The 22143-nt window shown below is 41.1% G+C and overlaps 1 protein-coding gene across 3 annotated transcripts in view; it reads right to left on the bottom strand.

Moving 5' to 3' along the window:
- The window catches only part of ERG (ETS transcription factor ERG), a 206270-nt gene extending 185600 nt beyond the window's left edge, over nucleotides 1-20670 (bottom strand). Inside the window, exon 1 of one of the 3 annotated variants that reach the window (XM_043538222.1) lies at nucleotides 20393-20670. The gene's annotated coding sequence lies outside the window, so the exon portion shown is untranslated. Of the gene's footprint in view, nucleotides 1-19419; nucleotides 19881-20392 lie in introns of those variants that run through there. The other 2 variants (XM_037903906.2, XM_037903894.2) reach the window with 2 other exon arrangements.
- Nucleotides 20671-22143: the final 1473 nt, after the last annotated feature.

Genomic DNA, 22143 nt, shown 5'->3' with positions numbered 1-22143 from the left:
TGCTGTTCAGCATGAGAAAGGTTAGCAGAATGTGTCACTAAGAAAATAAACGCTATCTGGGGAGGGCTAATACATTTGGATTTGGGCAAAAAGAAAAAACTACGGTAGTTAATTTTCAGATGGTTTTCATCTTACATTTTAGGAATGGTATAAATGTGTTTGCCTTATCAGTACAGTCTTTTACAAGAGCTACCTAAGAACTAATTATGAAATATTATTTTAGCTGTGGCTGTCAGGTTACTGTTTCTCTCAATCCACATTTTAATAACTTTTTCTCCCACAAATAATTTCTACAGAAGAATAAATTACAGATGTCTAAGTTGCAGCCTTACAAAAAGTTTTAGCAACTAAAAGGTAAAAGATAGCCAAAGAGAATTATAATCAAATTCTACATATTAAAAAAGGTCTCCACATGTGGCCTAGAAAGAAACAGCCAATTCACTACAATTGTCTGCTTAACAGGTTGAGCCACTATCCAACTGGTAGCAATCAGGCAAGACACTGGAGAGGGCAGGAAATCTAAAATTAGGTTTTACTACCTATAATGGAGGATTTATGGGATAATTTAATTGGCAGTCTTGGGACTGAAACCCAAGGTGGGGGAACAAAAACATCTTTCTGGACACACTCTATGAACTTTCCTGTGGTGGGCTGAAAAATGTAGGCACGGGAGACTTAGTTTAAAGATGCAATATCCCTTTTCTAATGCCTAGTATGAAGGGAGGTAGGGAAACAAAGCATTGATACACACTGATTTTTCTTCTTTTTTAGGAAAAACATTCTATTAATTGTTTCTTGTAGTGAAACAGATCTTCAGCTACACACAGGATAATAAATGGCTCCAGAGTTAACAGAAGGCTATAATTCACTCCAATGCACTTCTGACATCATAAACCACAAGAGCACTGCACTAACAGTTTACGGACTGAAGCAGATTGAACTCAGCCTTGTATTCATTCACTCCAAGACAGCTATTGTTATTTATAACATCTGCCGGGCCATTTTTATTTTTTCCCAGTGACATTTACATATCTTTTAAATCTAACTCATAATGCAACAGTAATAAACTGGTGGTATTTTTTTCCTGTGACATCATCTAAAGGGTTAATATTCTGTTCTGTGTTGAATGAAAGGGTGTTGTGAACCTTTGGTAATAGAACCCCTTTTCTCAGTCATCACAAGTGTTCCATTGATGTCCATGGCATTTTACATTTTAATATATGGACTAAATGCTGACTTGGATGGTTCAGTGACAGGGAGTATGGGCTCTGATCAGTGCATCTATTGCAGAAAGAAAAGGAGTACTTGTGGCACCTTAGAGATTAACAAATTTATTTGAGCATAAGCTTTCATGAGCTACAGCTCACTTCATCGGATGCATCCGATGAAGTGAGCTGTAGCTCACAAAAGCTTATGCTCAAATAAATTTGTTAATCTCTAAGGTGCCACAAGTACTCCTTTTCTTTTTGCAAATACAGACTAACACGGCTGCTACTCTGAAACCTGTCATATTGCAGAAAGACTCCTGGAGGACAGGGATTTGCTTGTGGCGGGACAGAGATATATTCTTTTGAGTGTCCCTACATGATGCCAGCTGTTGCTTTCTGTTTACATCATCATGGCTCAATCCTACAAGGTGAAAAGCAATCCTGTGAGATCCTGAGCACCTGCAAGTCCCACTGACTTCATCGAGAGTATGCTAAGCTCCTCAGAGGATTGACCCCTAAATACATTAACTGTCTGGAGTGGTGGGTGAGAGAACGAACATGTGTCAGATGCTAGTCACGTTACAAAATGCACTACAGGAAGGCCCTCAGATACTACGGTGATGAGCGTGGTATAAGAACCTATATAGCAGTGGTTCCCAAACTTGTTCTGCCGCTTGTGCAGGGAAAGCCCCCGGCGGGCCGGGCTGGTTTGTTTACCTGCTGCGTCCGCAGGTTCGGCCAATCGCGGCTCCCACTGGCCGTGGTTCGCTGCTCCAGGCCAATGGGAGCTGCTGGAAGTGATGTGGGCTGAGGGACGTACTGGCCGCCGCTTCCAGCAGCTCCCATTGGCCTGGAGCAGCGAACCCTGCGGCCAGTGGGAGCCACGATTGGCCAAACCTGCGGACGCGGACGGTAAACAAACCAGCCCGGCCCGCCAGGGGCTTTCCCTGCACAAGCGGCAGAACAAGTTTGGGAACCACTGCTATACAGAATATAACAGAAGGGAGAGTAAATAAATCAACATGGGCAAGCCATGCAGGGACTAGTTCATTATCTGGGCATGATTTCTAGTTCCTTTGAATGCCATGGAGGGAGGAAAAGATTCCTACCCCCTATTTCCCTTTTTCCTCTGTGTACCAACTCAACAGAAGTCAGGATTTACTTCTTAGTACTGAAACTCAAAGACTCAGAGGCTGATTCTCAGCTGGTATGAATTGTCATAGCTCCTCAATGCATGTGAGTCAAATACCTGACTATGATTATTTTGCTAAAGTTACTTTCATAGAAGTGTTAATATATACACATCTACATTTTTACCTATCCTTAACTAACATCTTTTTTTTAAAAGTATACTCTCTATTTGCATATATTTGCATAAATTCAGTCTCAAACCATTAGTAGCATATAACTACCAATTTTAAAGTTATGCTATAACAAAACCTCAGTGTGGTGAGAGAATTGTATGCCTTTAGGAAGAGGCTAGAATACTTGTTAAGTGCCACTGTACAAAGAAACTAAACCATACATTTCTATACCATACTCAAATGTTGTTCCTATTCTGCTTTCTGGTGATGAATTCTAAGATGGTAGAGCAATGTGATTAGAATTTTTAACTAACTTATTACTTGAAGTGTCAAAAGCAAATGCAGAAAGTCAAGTCAATTTCAACAACTCTGTACTGATATTCTTAGAAGAACAGATAATTACATCTTAAGACTTGTGCACTGGAGAGTCATGAATACAAAAATGCATTCCTATTTCTTCTGCAAAAAGGTTTTCTCTGACATAGTGGAATAACCTGGTAAATTCAGAACGATCTCCATGGGTAGTTGTGGGCAACTGCTCCTCTTTCCAAAGCTTTCTTAAACATGAGGTGTCACAGGGTACCAGTCTGTCGCCTCCACTTGTCTATGGGTCCATTAAGAGGGTTACTAAGGAAGCATGAGGTGCAGTATTTTCAGTATGCTGATGACACCCAACTGTATGGCTGTATCTCATTCAATTCGAATGACAGAGTTCAGCACCTCAACCAGGCCCTCACTGAAATTGGGTCATGGGTAAGAATTAACCAGCTGAAGCTCAATCCAGACAAGACTGAAGTGATGACGGTGGGTTAGGGGAAAGAGCCTGAGGAGATACTGGAGGTAATATCAGTCCCTTTGATTGACAGAGTATGTCCTATGTTCATTACCAGTGTGGTCCAACTTTGGGGTGATTTTTAGGAACCCCCACCCTCTCCAGCTGCTGTTTGATGGTCATGTAACAGCAGTAACCCACTCCAATTTCTATCCTCTGCCTCTGGCTAGGAGATTACAGCTTTTCCTTTCAGCTGCAGACCTAACCATTGGTATCGATGGCTGTGTCACTTCACAATTAGACGACTGTATTGCACGTTATATGGGCTACACCATAAAACCATTAAGAGACTGAAGCCAGTACAGCAACAACTCACTTACAGAGCAGGGCATCTGGCTGGGATCACATGACACCAGTTCTCCATGAGCTGCACTGACCACTAACTGATCTCCAGAAGTGAAATCCTGGTTCCACTGAAGTCAGTGGCAAAACTCCCATTGATTTCAATGGCCCAGCATTTCATCCCAGGTAGAGTTCAAAGTGTTGGTTATGTCCTATACAACCCTAAATGACCTGGGGACTGAATTACTTACAAATGTGGTGACCCTCCATGCATGGTGCAAAGAACATCTATTTGATAGGGTTTTTGAAGAGCAATGAAGGGGTAGAAAGAAGCTTCTTGGGAGGAGAGGGGGGGCAGTTTCCTGTCTGAATGATTGTTCTATTAGAGCTGGTTGGAAAAACTGCAACAAAACTGGGTTTTTTTTCTGTCAGAATTTACCAATTTGTTGAAATCTAAGCATTCCATGGAGATTCCTGATTTCAATAAAGTTCTTCTTCATCAGAATTAATCCAAATTGCAAAATATCAAAATCCTCTATGAAATGGAATTACCTTTCTTTGCACAACTCTAGTTTTAATGCTACTGGGGTTACGTTATAATTGTCATTAAGAGACAGAGTGCCTAGAGCCTTTGTGTAGGCATCTTTTTAAATTATTTAAATCAAAATAAATTAAATACATTTAATACAAATCTAGGAAACAACTAGTTAACTTTATCATCCATACAACTCCCATATGACTTAGCATCACAACCACACAATACACACCCACAATGACATCCTACACACCACCTCAACTTATTTCCTTCCAATACAAACTGACACCCACCCTTAGACACACAAAGTCAAATGCATATAAGTAGCTTATGTTGGAGATTTACTCTAGAGCTGGATGAATCTAAACTTTGAACTGTCATAATAACCCGGCTACTTGTTAGCTAGAGAGAGCCAAATAAATGTCAGACTCAAATTATAAGTTTTGAAAAGGAGTTATTTTCACTTGCTAACTCCTAAACTACAGAACAGATTTAGGCCCAAATCCTGCAAACACTTACATACATGTCTAAAGGCTTGCAGGAACAGAGTCTCACTTATGACTGCCCTGAAAATTCAGTCTTTACACAAAGAGTAAATGTTATAAATTTGGTGTTGACACATATTTGTTATATATTAGACTAAGGGATTTAATCCCCAATCCTGCAATGAGTTCCACACAGGCAGGCCTCTGTGCTTATGCAAAACTTATTGTAGAATCCAGGCATAGAACTGCAAACCTCAAGGCAACCTCAATTATGGAGCTACAACTGATGCCTCCATCATTTTATAAGCAGATAGAAAGTGAGAGTCCATAGAAGATTTTTCTCTTTTCACAAAACACCCCAAAATGTACTTTCCCCCACTCCACCTCTTCCTCTCAGGCCCTGCCCCCACTCCGCCTCCTCTCCCGAGGCTCCCACTCACCCACAACTTGCTGCGCTTCACCCTCCCACAAGCGCCTCCCACCAGCCACCAAACACTGATCAGCAGCACCCCCAATCAGCTGTGGCTGGTGGGTGCTGAGCACCCACTATTTTTTTCCCGTGGGCACTTGAGCCCGGGGCATCTACAGAGTCGGCGCCAATGGTTTTAACAGTTTTACATTTTCGTATTTTTTAGACCCAATCCTACTCCTGTTGAAGTGAATGACAAAAGGCCCCTTGACTTCAATGGAAACATAACTGGGCTTTTTTAGGCCACTCCTGAAATCCTTCACTGTATGAAACTCCCACTGAATTAAACAGAAACTCTATGCATGGAAAGCTTATGAGACTTAAGTGTTATATAATTGTAACATTATTCAAAGGTAATGTTGTGCTTTTTATAATATTGCAATTTTCCATTTCAATAGCTCATTCATTGGTGCAATTTTATATTTTAATTTTTCTTCCATAAAATCAATTTTTCCTGGTTTACTTTTTCCCTCTTTGGGGATAACTTGATTATATCACAGTAAAGAAGAAAAGCTTTGTGTCTTAAACATGGCCTCCTTATTGCCTAATTTTAAAATATGTGAAAAGTTATACACCATGTCAGCGTCAGGGTGTGGTACATTATTCTCTGTCTCACGAAAAAGCAGCCTCCATCTGTGAGTGAATAAGTTGCCTTTTCATGGAAATACTTCAGAGAGCATTTCCATAAAAATCTGCCCTGGCACAGTTCTGTTTCTTTTGCCTTTTACCCAAATGTGTTTCTTCTTTGATTTTTGTTTTGAATAAGGCACAATGGTCATTTTAAGGGGAAAAAACACCCAAACTTTCCATTTTTGCGTAAGAGAAAACACTATAGTCAATGTAATGCAGCTGCATGAAACCATCAGTAATAGCTACTGTATGTGTATTTAGAATCAAGGCTAGTCTGAGGAAACATTACCACTAACATCTGCCTTTATTAAAAACAATCATCACCCCAAACACTGCAGTAGCGCACTGACGTATGCTGGAGTGTTTTGGACCATTCCTGCAGAATCCTGAGGTTTTTTTATAGTTTTTATTATAAGGGTGTAGCTCCTCAAAACCCTTTTTTCTCCTCCAAAGCACATGGCCCCTAAAGCCACTGCTAAAATAGACTTCAGAGTAATAAAAGGAAGTACTTTCTATGGGTCTGATCCAACTCCCATTGAAATCAATTTAATCCAACTCCCACTGAAGTAAATGAGAGTCTTTCCATTAACTTTGGTGACAGTTAGATCAGGCCCCAGTTTGACTAGCACATTTTGGGGGGGGAGTGGCAGGGAGCAAGGGTTGTTCCTCCAGGCACACACTCAGGATCCGATCCTATGTAATTCTCATTTATATCACTGGAAGCAAGACTAAACCCCTCATTACTGGAATTCTGATACATTCTGTGAGTATTTTGATTAATTGACTCCAATGCGAATACTAAATTATTATGTAAATTCATGAGTTTCAGATTTTCAGGAGTGTTTGCCCTTCATAGAGGCTGAAAAAGGACAGTATGGGGTCAGTTTAATGAAGTTGCTTTTATTCTTTGGGAACCAAAATGGCAAACCACTAATCACTGATTTTTCTCATTATCACTTATGAGTTTAATGATTTTATCTGAGTAATAATTCAAAGCCAGGTATGCTTTAATGTTCAATTATTACACTGTCTGATTGTAGTGTCTTTCCTTAGGAATGCTGTTGTGTAATGTTACATGGAAGAAGCATTTCTGAGATCTTGCAGTAATTTACATCCCAATGAAAAATGTTACAGGCTCTTTACTACAATGCCTTGAAAAAGGCCAAAATTTTGATAACTTGAATAAAAATTGATGCACTCCAACTCTCCAGTCTAACTTAAAATAACTGATCAATTAAAGATGTGGTCTAGTAGTCTAAGCTCAGGACTGGCAGCCATGAACTCCTGAATTCTAATTCCCCCTCTAGTACTGAGCTCTCCTCTGTGGTCTTATGCAAGTTACTTAACTAGTTCTTTGTCTCAGTTAATGTTTATAACGAACTTTGGAGATATTTGCCCTCATCCTCAGTTTGGCCTAGGAGTGCATTGCATTGCATTGCATTGCTGAGGAGGATTTGGCATAGAAAGGTAGTTTTAAGCCATGTTTTCACCTCCATGATCCTGGAGCCACTCAGCAATCCTCAAGAGGCTGTTTAAGCTGACTTTAGAGCAGCTTTGCAGAAGCAGAGCAGCACAAACTTGTCATACTGCAAGAGTGGAACTGGCCTGTTAAGGACTATTATTACGGCTACTCATAAATATGGCTACTCACTGCATTAAAGGACACACACAGCATATGTGCTGAATGGGAGTGAGCAAGTCAAAAAGAGGATGGAGAAAAATCATTAAAGATCTGTCATGAAAGAGCAAGTTACATTCATGCAAGGACAGCAGACGTTTTGAAAAATATCAAGTGCACATGCAGAAGCTACAGAAGGCTTGCTGCCATCTCCGTGACTTACAACTTATGCAACAGATACTTCCTGTGGAAACTGATCCTGGCAGGACAATGATGGTCATAATTTTAAGGGGTAGGATGGAGAGTTATTCTTGACCTCTCACTCCAAATGTTTTCCCCTTCATAACAGGCATGAATGTTTTCTTGTTGCATCCATTTTTTTTTAACAATCTAACATGTGGCCTGCATAACTAACTTCATTTTTATTTGAGATCTTCTTTCAAGATATTGGGGTCATAACTGGATCTTAATTTAAACAGAGGGCATTTTTGTAGGGACTTGGTCAAGCGATGTCTAATGTTTAATGATTTTCTGCACCACTAGTTTCCCCCTAATTGTGAAGGAAATGGGTTTGCCTTAGTCCATTTCCCCAAAGCATTCATTATTACCAACAGCACAGGATGTAGGAACAGCATCCTTTAGACCATCACATGCCTCAGAAGCATCAACATGAACAAACTGTGTTGCGCTAACGCCTGAGCCACCTCTGTGAGCACTGCACACTGATACAGGCTAACTTTTGGTTCCTGACTAATATAGAGAGTAGGGACACTTCAATTAAACAGCAAGGACAGGTGACTCTGTAAAGCAACAAAATGTTTAGCAACTATGTGAGCCTCATTCCAGGCTTTGCGAGAAACTCACTAATTGGTTGGTCTTGGACAACTGAAAGCCTAGAGTTAACCCTGTTGCAGAAAGCCTTGTGTTGAGGCACTCAGTTCCTCTATGTGCTCAAAAGGAGGAGATCATTCCTGCTTGTATTTGAAATCTGTAGTCAAGAATGCAGTCTATATTATAAGGCAGATTCAGATATATGATATATGAACAATGCAAACCTGTGTGCTTTGTAACTGTTAATTTTGTCATCTCTTAAATGCCTTTCCCATTTTAAAGTGACAAAACAAGCAGTATTCTGCAGTCGAAGTGCTGCTGGGCCCCAAGGCAGAAGGCTAGGGGAGGGGATGTTAGAAATCCATGACAGCACAGCTCTACTGAATCTTTGTGGAATGGGGCTGGAAAATGACAGGAATAGTAGGAGGCACAGAGCCTGTATGCATATAGTCCTGTACTTTTAGCTACAGGAAAAGAACCCATACAGAGGCCTGGAAACTCTGCACATCTGTACTGGGGAAATTCCTTCTAATTCTTCTGTAGAAAAGGCAGGATTTGCTTCCTGTGTGAAGATAAGTGTGGAGGTTCACCTCCCAAATTCTACAGATCTTGGGGGATCTGCAGGATTTCACGTCTGAAGCCTCTGCTACTTCCAATGGAAGAATTAGGGTGAAATCCTGGCCCCTTCAAGTCAGTGGGGAAATACCCATCACTTCCATGGGATCAGGTTTTCATCCACAGAAAACACATGCAAAGTTTCCAAACCCCTTCATCCTGGGTTATTTTGAACTAGGGAAGCACAGGGACCCTTTGGTATATTTTTTATTTAAAACGAACTAAAAATGTTGAATATGGACAGAACCTGTAACAGGGTGGCTTACCTCTGGGCTGGAGAGCCTAGAGCTAAGCCAGTCCTGATTACAAGATGAGCCAAACCTGGGTTGATAAGGTGATTCCCCATATATAAAAACAGGACGTTACAGTAAAAAGAGGGGGGGTAGAGCTTAGAAGATTTCAGAGAGCAAGAAGGCCCCTGAGTGACAAGGAAAAAGCTGGAGTGAGCGGGAGAAAGCTCTCCAGGCAGGGAAGCTTGGGAGTGACTGCAAAGGCCAGCTGAGCTGAAAACTGTTAATTTCTGCTTTGTTATTTTGGGTTAATCAGGAAAGAGGCACTGAGCTGGGCTTAAGACCTAGAGGACTGGAGCGTACCAAAGGCCTCAACAAAGTGGGCCAAGAGGGGATTTGTTTGAATGGTGTGTGGACGGTGAGTTCTTAAAGGGCCCTGAGGAGAGGGGAAAACAGAGGGAGGGTGCTGTAGAATGACCTCTAGCTGTGAGTGGGTGTGGATGATTGCCAACTCTGTTACAGAACATTTAAACACTTCTGTCTTTTGATAGGACTACTGCTTTGAGAGTGGATAACGTGACTAACAAGTCCACATTTGTGGTCGAAGTGAAATATATGAATGGGTTTGAATTGTCACAGGCCAGCAAGGATTCTTAGGCTCCCCACTTGCCACTTTTAAAACAGACCAGTGCTCAGAAATGTTCGACCATGTATTTAGGAGTAAGTAGCCTTTTGTGAATCCATTTCTCTCTTTAACCTGGTTGCTGATTCCATGACAGATTGTGAAATAGGGGCCAGATCCAACTTCTACTGAAATCAATGGAAAGTCTCATTTGGGGCAGATCGTCAGTTGGTGTTAATCAGCATAGCTCCATTGACTTCAGTGGGTGCTGGCTTAGGCCCCAGGTGCACAGAAGCAGTGAACATTTTATTCTCACTTGAATATCAGCATTACCACTTCAGGGTTTTGGTTGCCAGTGATTACATCATTTTCTCAAAGACCATAAACACTCATGGCTTACGTCACTGTGGTTCCAAACTAATTTTTAGCTTAGACCGCTCACTTTGCATATTCTAAGTGTAACCTTCAGTGAATGATTACAAGAGTCTTAATACAAATCTCACAAATTTACTTGCAACGCCTATATTAGAACTTTTACTGGGAATCTAGGATGATTGAGACTTATGATTCATTTTACCATTAACATACAGACTTAAGGGAAATGGGAGTCACACTCCCCCCAATGTTGAAATGATCCAAACAGGAATCCCCTTCCCAGTGAGTTCAAATAGCTTCTTTCAATATTTCTCTTAAGTGCAGTATGGTCTGATGCCATATATTCATTACAAATATCACATAAAATTTGTTCAGTTTTGAAGTGGATGCTGAAATACAGCAAAGCAACCCTCTCTCCCACTCACATTTCAGCTTTCCAAGAGAAGTGCCAGAGCAAGTATGTTATTTTAGTAAGAGTTTAAAGGGCACTTATGGGCAGAAAACTGTGTAAAAATGGCACCTTTTTACTCAACGGATCTGTTCCCTGTGAGTATTCTGAGTCATGTCTGCTTACTTCAGTGACTGAAATAGATTTTTCACTACTTTTCAGTCCTCTTTAGTCCTGCAGAACCACCACAGCAATGAGAGAGAGACTTAGTGGGATTCTAATCTGGCTAACACCTCATCAAGAAATTTGTTCACCAAATTCTAGTTGCAGAATCTTTACCACTGGTATTGTTGCACAAGCCAGAAGGAATAGTGCTCAGCATCTAGATTAAGTTTGTAAAGCTGGCAGTTAAACCCTTTTCCCCAGTAAACTGCCATGGAACTCACTGAAAGCCAACAAACCATGGAACATCCCTACCCCCCGCTATGCTAGCTCTTACAGAGTTACTTTTCAAAATATAACCGCAACTTCAGAGCTGCACCTAGTTGCTCAGCCAACACTTTGAGGAGTCACATGATAAGATACCACTCACTGAGTAAAAACAACTCTATGCAGAGGGCCAGCACAAAGCTTATATGCTGCTTTAGCCCTGCTTTGAGAGTGCAAGTGGGGCTTGAGAGATTTAAGTGGCTCAGAGGCCTTCTGCTGGCCCTCTGCACCACAGAGTGGATGAAATTCACTCAATGTTTAAAATGTCAAACACACTTGAACACCTCTTTAAAAAAAAACAAAAAACACACAAATTGACATTTCAAAGCTATCTTAGTTCTGTCATCAGCAGAATGGAATCTCAGTAAAGTACAGTATATGTCTGTCTTGTTTCAGAACTAACTTAACACTGAAACATTTTATGGATAAAATATTCACATTTTTGACTGAATTTAAAATACATATCACACCAGAAAGCATAAAATAGCTTTTCCTTTTCTTGGTGAAAGTACTATAGAATAAGGGTGGATTTAGCATCTGTTTGACTGGCAAACGTTATTGCTGTTTTGGTAGTCTATATGCATTTTTAAGCAGTGATCAGCTCCCAAGCCATATTGCATTGTGTATCTGTAGAAACAAGACTATTATAGTACATGCTATTAAAAACATAATCTGCTAACTTTAAAGCAATTGTATTATTCATTTTAAAATATGAAGTTAGCATTCTGTTCAGTTGATTTCCTTACAGTCAGATGATTTTTGTTCAATCTCTTTGAAATCAGCTGCTAGTGTTCTAAGGCCGGATCCAAAATCTATTTAAGTCAATCAAAGTCTTTCCATTTACTTCACTGGGCTTTGGATCAGTCCCTAAGGGTGCAATTCTCATTTCAGTAAAACTGCTATTGAGTCAGTGAGGGATTTACCTGAATAAGGACAACAGGATCAAAATCTTAAATTCTGATTTAGCAAATCACTTCAGCATGTGCTGTGCTGAATTGGGGCCTTAGTGATATTTATTTAGATCTGTTCCTCACAGTTTCAGGATGCTGACATACATATTGGTGGCAGATGATTTAGGTTGTGTTGTTTGTAAGAGATGCCGAGTATCGTGTGGATGGTTGGCTGTAAAAATACTAGATAACTTGTAAATGGAAAGAAAGTTATTGAACCATATTCTCTGAATTTCACTCTAGGCAAACCTAATGAAATCAGTATGTGCATGGGGTGTAAATCAGAGCAGAAGTGGGCCCTTGATTTTTTCATCAATTGTTTCTGTTAATGTCTACTTTTAATGCCACTGGAACAAATGTATTCTAAGAAAACCTATAAACTTTTGAACAGTCAACTACGTTCAGAGCAGCAACTGTGACAGTAAAAGTTTCTTTTGAAAAGTCATGGCTTAATTTTATCATATCTATTTTACATGGGGTTCGACAAAAAAAAAAATCTGATTCTTTCTAAAGCAGACTTTGAAGTCCAGTCCCACTATATGTTGTAATGAAATATATCACGTTACTTTTGAAGTAATGCCATAAATCCTCAGTAGCTAATTTCTGTATTCTATAGAGAATAGTCCATTTCATAAAGTGAATTTTAAATCAAAATTTAAATCTATTAGGGAGTTTATCCAGAACTGACCACGCTTCCTTAGAAAACTGAAATTAGCTTAGAAGCCTTTGCTTCTGCATATCCAGTCATTTCTTTCCTTATACAGACCATTTTAATTTTCTAAATAATACTGGAAAGTATAAAACTGTGCTGTATTGTGCTGTGCTTTTAAGTAGAGCTTAACTTTTTTAAGCATTTCACTGTACAGTTCAAGAAACTTATGTGACTTTCATGCATAAATTCTATTGTGTTAAGATAATCATTTATTGACTGAATACACTGAAACTGTTGAATGAAAGAAAATAGTTTTAAAAAACAGTTCGATTAAAACATATCCCGCATACTAAATATATCTACTTTTAATCAGCAAAAACAAATTAGCCAACATACAGCACTACCGCTAATCACAACACTTTCCTAGCTTTGCTAAAGTTTGTAATCTGCATAATTTAGAAGATACGAATATGTATAGCAAGTAGCACAACAGGGCCCTGATCCTCACCCAGGACTCTCAGCAGTACCACGTAATATAAACATGAAAAATAATTCGATCTGACAATTGTCACAGACTTAATAGTGCAGGCAAACAGGCTGGACATAGCTGCTACAGAAAAGAAGACAGGCAAGACCATATTAATTGACATTGCCATGCCAACAGACAGAAACAGAAAGAGAAGATAGCAAAGTATGGAGAACTCTGCCACGAAGGGGAATGTTTATGGAAAACTAGAACAAAGACGACCCCAGCGATTACTGGAGCACTTGGAGCAATCCCTACGGGGCAGCTCAAGAACATGTTAGGAGTGCAAGACATCATGATCAGTGACTTCCAGAAGACATTCGTGCTCTTGGGCACTGTGAGAATTTTAAGGAAACTCAAAGAAGACTGAGTGCATTTGAGCACCTAAAATGCTGGATTTCTGTGGACAGTTTAACAAAACTCCAGACTGCCCAATCCTACAGAGTCAGTTTGTGGACAGGGTTGATTGGTGACTCATGGTGGTAGCTTTCCCCCTTTTATGCTTAAAGATCTTGTATGTTCTGAAGGCTGTTTTTTTTTTTTTTTTTAAATCCCCATGATGCAATACTGAGGGATAAAAACAACAACAACATTTTGCTAATTACACAAAGCCTTAGAACAAATGGCAGTTATGGCCAATTCATGGTGTTTAGTGCATAGCTTGAAGTAAAAGACATTTGTGCAAGGGATCTATGCTTGGGCCTGACAGGGAATAGAATCTTACTCCTCACCAGCCTGGTCAAGACTGCTATTACCTGCGGGGTGGGAGGGTACCAGAGCCTGAGTCCAGAAGTCTACACAGCAGTGAAACAGCCCCACAGCCTGAGCCCAAGTCAGCTGGCCTGGGCCTGCCAAGGTGCTGCTGCTATTACAGCCCAGCCCATTTGCTATAGCTGTGGCTGTAACCTGCTATGTCCCCTTGCTGTAAATGCGGTTGTGGTATTATTCTCTGATGCACTGGCCATGCTCTGCTTCCACTCTGCTGTCCCACCCACAAACTCTTGCCCCCTGATCTCAAGTAGAGGTCACCTATTAAGCCATTGCAAAGCCCTCTGAACAGCCTATCCAGTACCTGGCTCCTTGTGAAGTGATAATACATCTGCACTCCATTTTGAACCTTCTGCAGAATCTGCTTTTTACTCCAAAATTTTCAGAATTGGGTTTAATCCCTATTTAGCATCTCTGGAAACCAAGCCCCTCATCTGAGAGCCTAAACATGAATTTAGCTACCTAACTTTAGGCACCTATGGTTGAAAATTCTGGGTTAAATGTCAGATCCTGAAAAAGGTCCCAAAATGCAGTGAAAATCAGTGAAGGGAAATCATGCTTATCTTTAGGCCTGCCCTTTTTTAAAAGGTAACCATTTTAATTATTTTAACAATACTACACAATGTCAGAATATATGAGCAATCTACTGGTTGTTATATTAAAGGCACAAATACAAGCATGTCACCAATAGATGGATAATTAAGAAATTGGAAGACATGACAATGAAAGAATACTTTAACAGCCACCCAAACGCCATGATGATGGGCTCCTAATGGATTAGATCCTCTGTTTTAAAACATCCTTAACTCAAAAATAAAGTCCCAGTTCTGCAATGGCACACACACACAAGTAACCTCACACATGACTCCAGGTCACATGGAGTTCAATGGAGCTACTCCTGTGTGTAGTAAGTAGTTACAAGCTTGTGGCCTTAGTTTAAAACTACTCTCCATCAAGGCATACTTATGACTCTTTGTGTATTGTACCTCAAGATAAAATGAAAACATATGGTTATTGTCTTCTGTTTGATAATGCAGCATATAAATATTAATTTTCTTATATAACAACAATAACTAGCGATTTTGTTCTTTTTGTCTTGGAGAAAGTTTTTCTTATTGGAATGAAGTTGTGCCAAGAAGAGATTTCATCTGATGCAAGCAGCATGCAAGAACAATCTATTTCTCCTAACAAATTTCTAAATTAAAAAGCACTAACAGAGTGTAGTTGCAATGTAACTTTGAGAAAAAAAATCTTTAGGACACAATCTCCTACTCTATACAGGTAAAATAGTTGTTGAATTTAGTGGGAGTTTTGCCTGCATTAGATATATGGGAATCAGACCTTTAGTGAATCCATTCATGTTTATTCTAGATCAAATATCACTTTAGTTCTCCAGTCAACATAAAAAATATCTAACTCAGATATTTTATTTTTCATACACACATCTATGTTAATCAGCCGTATGCATGCATGTTCTGTATCTAAAGAAGTGTATACCCTTTAGTTTTCATTCTTAAATTACTGTTTCCTATACTCAATCAAGTCCAACAGATTATACACACACCACTATCTATAAATAAAAGAGGTTAAAATGCAGGTTAAATATAACAGATATGTCCACAGCTCCATATTTAGACATACCCTTTAATTTTTTTTTCTATTGCCTATTTTTTACTTACATTTAAATTTAGCAAAGTAATTTTAGACTGCCAGCTTTCTACCTACACTAGTCTTACTATGCTACCAAGTAAGCATATTAAATTTTGCCCTCCTACTTCATCATCTTGCAGAATGCCAAATTAAACGTGAACCCGTAGAGCTCAAACCTGAATTCTATATTCAGACAAAATTCTCAGAGATGTTTGACGTCAGTGGGAGCTTTGCCTGAGTAAGAAGTGCAGGACCAAGTCCACAAGAGGAAAAAAAATACTCTGTTGGTTGTGAAAGTGAATAGTTGCAGGCTATAATGAAAACCAGAGTAAGACTTTATTGCATGAAAGGTAATTTTTTTCAACCTATGGATGAACATTATATTGAAAGTGTCTTGCTAAAATGTATTTTATGAACAAAATCTCTTTAAATTAACAGATGGGAAAGTTGCAAATATAAAATATAGACTAAAAGAGCAACTGCGTGTTAGAAAAATGCACGGTGCAGCATTAGTTATGCAGGGCTTGATCTTGAACCAATGACCTCAATGGAAGCTGTATCAGGCTCACAGGACCCTTTCTTGCAAACACTTCATGTAAACAACTTCTGTCTGGAGTAGGGTCCCATTGACTTCCACATAACTATTTGCATGATTAAAGGAAGTAAGGCATAACCCTACATTTGCCCATTTGCCTTTTCCAGAAAAATGTATTTACCGCAAAAATAACCAGTTCCACGGTAATTAAAACATTTCTAAAAGTTGTTGTCAATTAAAAGGTCCTTTTCGGTCTCACTGCATTAAAAGACTCTGCTAACCCATTCTGTTAAGTTCTCCAGTATTTAAGAATTGCACACACAAGTAAAAGGAGGGGAAAGAAATGTAACATTTTGGTATGCCCAGATACCATCATGACTGCAAAAGATTTTGGAGTTCTTTAGCCCTAACTAAGTGCATATAACTAGGAAAGAGATGAAACAGTGCTTTGCTGAGCGCCTGGACACGACTGACAGTGCATCATTAATGAACTACTCTGGTGAGAGACAACCAATCAAATTAACCTTACATCTAGGTAGGGGAGAGTTAGCATTTTGCGTGAAGTGCAATAGAAAGGGTTTTGCCTCATCAGTGGTTAGTTATTTTGCTCATGCGATGTTGTTGGATCACAGATTGTTATCGAAAGATTTTATATTTGTTTACACACGAGCATAGTGCACACACAAAATACGTTTTCCATATAACAGCAGATAGCAAAGTCACATCAGTGCCTCGTGTCATAATACCAATAAGCAACCATGATTTTAGATTTGGAAATTAAATTGGCATTTCAGATCGAAAAAATTTAACCTGATAACATACAAATAACAAATTTGCAACAACAAAGTCCATCTTGAAATTTGTGACAACCTGCATTTTGCTCTCATGGCTTATTTCACTTAAATCCCTCTATGGAATTAAAGTCTTGTATTGTTTAAGAGTATGACACAGAATTCAAAGCAAACTTCATTAAAAGTATTTCAAAGAAGAGAAATAAAAGGGATGGGAAGACACTACTACAAAAGTATAAGGAGAAAGATGTGTCTAATATATAAGACACATAGTTAAAATATGTATTTGGGGACTAAAGACTGCCCAACATATAATCAAAACTGAGTAACATTTTAGCAGCACTAAAATCCTAAGGTAGAAACACACTAAACACATCTAGAACTTACACTGACAGATCATTTATAAAATTCTTGTAACATGTAACTCTATCCAGTACTATATGATTTGTTTAACCTTTGGGAATAAATTGGTGGAAGGTGGGGGTGGATGCTATTCAAAACTAAATCCTGAAATGCTTTTTGAGTTGAGGATTTTTTTCCTGCAAAGATTTGTACAGATTTGTAGCAAGTTAGCCAGTGTTTGTGCGCGTGTGTGTTTGAAACAGTAATATAAGGCCTGAATTATAACTTAATTTACAATATCCCTATATTTAAAAAAAAGTCTTCTTTTAAGAATTGGATAAGATATTCAACACCAAAATATCTTTGTATCACGTCACTTTAATGGTGTATTGGTTTGATTTGCCTTTTCTTATTTATTTTAATTAAGAACCTGTCAAACACTCAATTTAAAGTCCCTTCCCTCCCCAGTTAATCAGAATGTATTTATCAGGTATGAGTTCAATAGTACCTAAGCTAATGTAATTAAAGTTTTGATTTCTTGTCTTAGCCAGAAGCAGTCTGTTCAGTCTGCTCCATTTGCTTGAATGAAACTATGCAAGTGGATAAAGGGTTAAAACTAAGGAATGTGACAGTTCTCCATGTGCAGTCCATAGACCTAAGTATCGCACTTTCCCTAGTGAACTCAAAATTACATGGACAGAATGTAAACTACAAACTATTACTCCAACACTAATATACAGTAGGATTAGAATTTTGACTAAGAAGTAAAAGTTTACTTGCTGTTCTGTAGATTCATAGTAAATACAGTCATGAATGGAAGTCTATGCTAATTTTATCTTGCCGTTTTAGTTTTATAACTATGATTATTTATATTCAAATAGGGCTAGGAAGTCATCTGATCACTAAATATATTTATATCAGTGCACTTCATCTAAAATGTACTACAACCAGTTTTGACTCTCACTAGATAATCTCAGTTTAATTAAAGGTTTAGGAAAATAGATCTAAAACACCCTTTAACTTTTTGCAAGAGCTGTACAACTTAAAAGGTACCATTGATACCACTTAATTGAATCATGGATTGTAGGAGGACAGAAAAATATTGGCGCTGCTATTATGAAAAGGAACAAAATATGGGAAAATCGTAGGGAAATAGCCACAAAGCCAACAGCCAGGCAGAAAATAAAGTGTATGAAGAAATTAAAACTAAAGGAAGTTTAAAAGGATAAGTGTGGCAGAGCGGATATAAAGACATAATTCTCCTGCTACCATTCAGTATATCTAATGATCAAACCAAAAATAATAAGCACTTAGAAGTTGATATATTCAAAGTATACAAGTGCTTGAAAAGGTAAAACTGGGGGATTACTGAGAAATATCAGTAATAAACACGCAACTCGGAAGGCACAAAACTTCTCTTGCAACTGTTCCACGTACAATCTAGCCAAGGTGATGATGGCGAATATTTCACAGCTGTGTGCAGTGTGTTATACACACATGCATGGGCTGCACAGAAACTCCCTCCGAAGGCTGTCTTTCAGCCATTCAGCCAAAACCAAGGCAGCACCTTAATTCAACCCTTATTGCCGGGCAAACACCACCGAGCACACGTCCCAGGTTTCGGCTGCCCTACGGAAAGCTCCACATATTTTATCAATAAGCAGCGAATCTAGCCCCATGACCTTACTGGTGGCAGCACGATGTTAGCGGATCCTTAACCTCTTCTGGGATATCTCCCTCCACCCACACCCACCTGGGGAAGTAACGTTACCCACATTACACACACCCCCATCCCAGAGGCAGGAAACTTCCCCTGCGGAGCCTGTCGCCCTGCTCGCAACCAGCCCAGCCTCCTGGAGCAGCAGCTGGCCCCGCGCTTTGCCGCCAGCCTGCGCCCACAGCCGCCAGCGCCCGCACAGCCGCCCCCTGTGAACCCGGCGCGGGGCTGGGGGGACACGAGCCAGGCGGCGGCCAGGCTGAGCCGCCGCTTGTCCCCGCGGAAGCGCAAGCGGGGAGTGCGCCCTGCTGCCAGCGCTCCCGGCCCCGCCGTGCCGCCCCGGGGGGCATCTCCAGCCTGCCAGCGGGCTGAGCCAGCCCCTCGGGCGCTCCCCGGGAGGCAGGGGAACTGCGCCCTGCTCCCTGTCAAACTTTTCCTCCCGCCCCGCCCCACCCCTGTCCCAGCTGCTGCCGCCGCCGCTGCTGCTGCTGGGGCGGGGGCGCCGAGGCCGCGTCCCGTGCAACCCCCCCCCCTCCCCCGAAAAGCCGCCAGAGCGGGAAGGAGAAGGGACTTACCGGGAGAGGCCGGGCACGGGGCGAGTCCGGGGCTGAGGGTGAAGCCAGTGGCCGCCGCCGCCTCCAGCGTGTGAGTGAGTGAGCGAGTGCACGGGGGAGCCGCAGGCTGCACTGACTCACTTCACTCGGAATGGGCTCGGCCCAGAGCGCGGGCCCCGGGCTCAGCGAGCCTCTCTCCTGCTCCAATCATGGAGCAGGGCCACTGCCCAGGCTCTCCCCAGCTCCCTCCGCGCGGGGGGACCTGCCCCGCCGCGGCCAGCCCCGGGCGCTCCGAGCCCACGGCACGCGGCCGCGGCGGGTGGGCACGGACCCAGCAGATGGGGGGAGGGGTGAGAGAGACCTGACGGGCTCGAAAGAGCGGGCCCGGGGAGTCCCCTCCAGCCGGGCTGCCGGGTGCTCGGAAGGGAGGGAGGGAGAGGAACGAAACCTGAAAACTGGCCAGACTGGGCTGGAGGAGAGAACCCAGGCGTCCGGGGTATTTCCCCCGGAACACCGAACTTTACAAGGCATGGCTGTCTGCAAAGACTGCCCTGAGATTAAAGACTGCGCCCCGACCCGGGGGAAAGCCAACGTGAAAGTGTAAAAAACAGATACCTCGATTCAGTGCAAGACAAGTGAGGGGTGGGATGCAGGGCAACTATTTAAGCCCGACGCCCTTAACCGGCCATAATATTGTTCCGCTCCTGTAGAGACGGGAGGGGAGCGTGAAGGCACTGATGGGGGGTGTGATGTTAAAGTTGAGGCAGTGAAGGGGACGCAGGCACAGCTATGGTGAGGACAGTTAATTCATTACAAAACCCGAGAAGAACGCATCAGCAATGGAAAGGATGAAAAAAACACCAGGGCAAAAAGACAAGGGGTGAAGTGAGAGCCATCAAACCACGTGAGGGTCCCCTCAGCGTCATTTCGATTCTAACCTGCCCCCACCCCACCACAAAACAAAAAAGAATTTTAAATTCAAAAGGGTCCTTACCGAGGTGTCTTTTCTCCCTTATCTCCGTGCTGAAACTGCATTTTCCCACTTTATCTTGCGCAATGTTCCTGCCGTTCATTTCATGTTGCTCTCACTCCTGTTCCGAAAGTCACCTCTCCTGCACTTTCCCAGCTTGGTACCCCAGCTGACAGTCGGAATCGAGAGCAAAGCATGCAAAGAAGAAAATCGAGTACTCCTTTAATGATCATAACAATAATCATAATTAAAGGTGTCTCGGTTTTTAAAGCTGGGCTACATAATGTATTAATTGCTTACTATTAACGTGCAGTTTTATGGAGCAGCGCACACAGAAGTCTGATTGTGAGTGAGGCGTGTTTTCAATGAAAGTGGAGTTATTTTAGCTGCAGACATGTTTACATTTCTGTGGTTTAGTCTATAACTTTCTCTTTTTCTTGCTTCAGAATTCTGCTCTATGAAGCAAAGCCCTTAGCTCCCAGACATTCCAAAAAGTCTGCCAAAATAATGGGGGGGAACCCACACAGAGAGACCCCCAAGTCTGGGTCAGGCTCCGGGCTGGATATGGGCAGAGCTAGTATACCCCCTCCCCACTCTCTCTCTCTCCAGTTAAAAAGCCTTCAGGGCTCCATTTCCTGTTTTTAAGGAAAAAATAAAGTGGGTCTAGTACTGATTTTAGATACTACCTAGACCAGATCTTATAGGTTCTGAGGACCTTTAACTCTGTAGATGCCAGACGGTACTTGGCAATGCATGAATCTAGATGTCTCACAAGTGTCCTTCCCACTAAGACTAGTCATATGAGTGAGATCAGTTTTAGCACATCATAGATTTTTGAATTAAACAAAAGGTGGGACAGGACAGGACACATCTATCCCAGACCTGATTCACTTTAATCAATTTATGGAGATCAGATAATGCATCTTTGTTGGTAGCTTGAATGCAAAATAAAATGTTGGATTAGGCCTATCTGTCAGTAAGAAGTGTTATTTAATTGGCCCTTCCTTTCTATTAACCACTATTAGTGCTACAGATAGTTAAGTGTCTACTGAGTGGCTTTACTGAGTTATAACAAGAACACATGGGCTTTGGGGCATTACATTCACCACTTTCAAGAAAAGCAAAAAATAGCAACTGGTTAACATTTAGGACCACACACTGGTGAATAAAAGAACAGATGAGGGTACATCTCCCCACAAAACCACAGAGTCCAGTTTTCCACTTTAGATGATTTAGTATATTACCTAGATAGACACAAACCAATCAGAATACACTATTTCTGTAATGAAAGGTTGCATCTCAGGGGATCTAGAAACAGAAGAAAGAAAGATGCTGCTTCCATCACGATCAAGGTGGAGTACGCACACACAAACCTGGTTTGGCGGCTGTCAATAATCTGGTTCTTTTAAGTCCCCCCACTGGCACTCCCCTGGAACACCTAGCCCTGTACTAAGAATAATCTGACTCCAAAGCTCCATTCAAAGTGCTATTCCATAAACTGTGTTAGCTGCTTAGTCTGTGGTCCATTGTTTCTAGTTTGGTCCATTAGGTAGTGTGCAGATCTATGAATGAGACAGGAAAAGAAAATGCAGAGCTACTCTGCTTGCTGTAAGGCAAATGGCCAGTTACCCCCACTCTTTGTCTCCCCAGTCCTACCAAAGTCTTTTTGTTTTAAACTCCCCCCTTCTTTTTTTTTCTTTTTTACATACCATTGACTCATGTATATTTGGACCTTTCAGGTTTGAAGGAGCCACAAAGTGGTATAATTTCCTAAT

Source organism: Chelonia mydas, chromosome 1 (assembly GCF_015237465.2).
Source record: "Chelonia mydas isolate rCheMyd1 chromosome 1, rCheMyd1.pri.v2, whole genome shotgun sequence".
NCBI classification, from domain to species: Eukaryota; Metazoa; Chordata; order Testudines; family Cheloniidae; genus Chelonia; species Chelonia mydas.
Note: the sequence above shows the minus strand (reverse complement) of the source record. Positions and strands in the feature narration are given on the sequence as shown.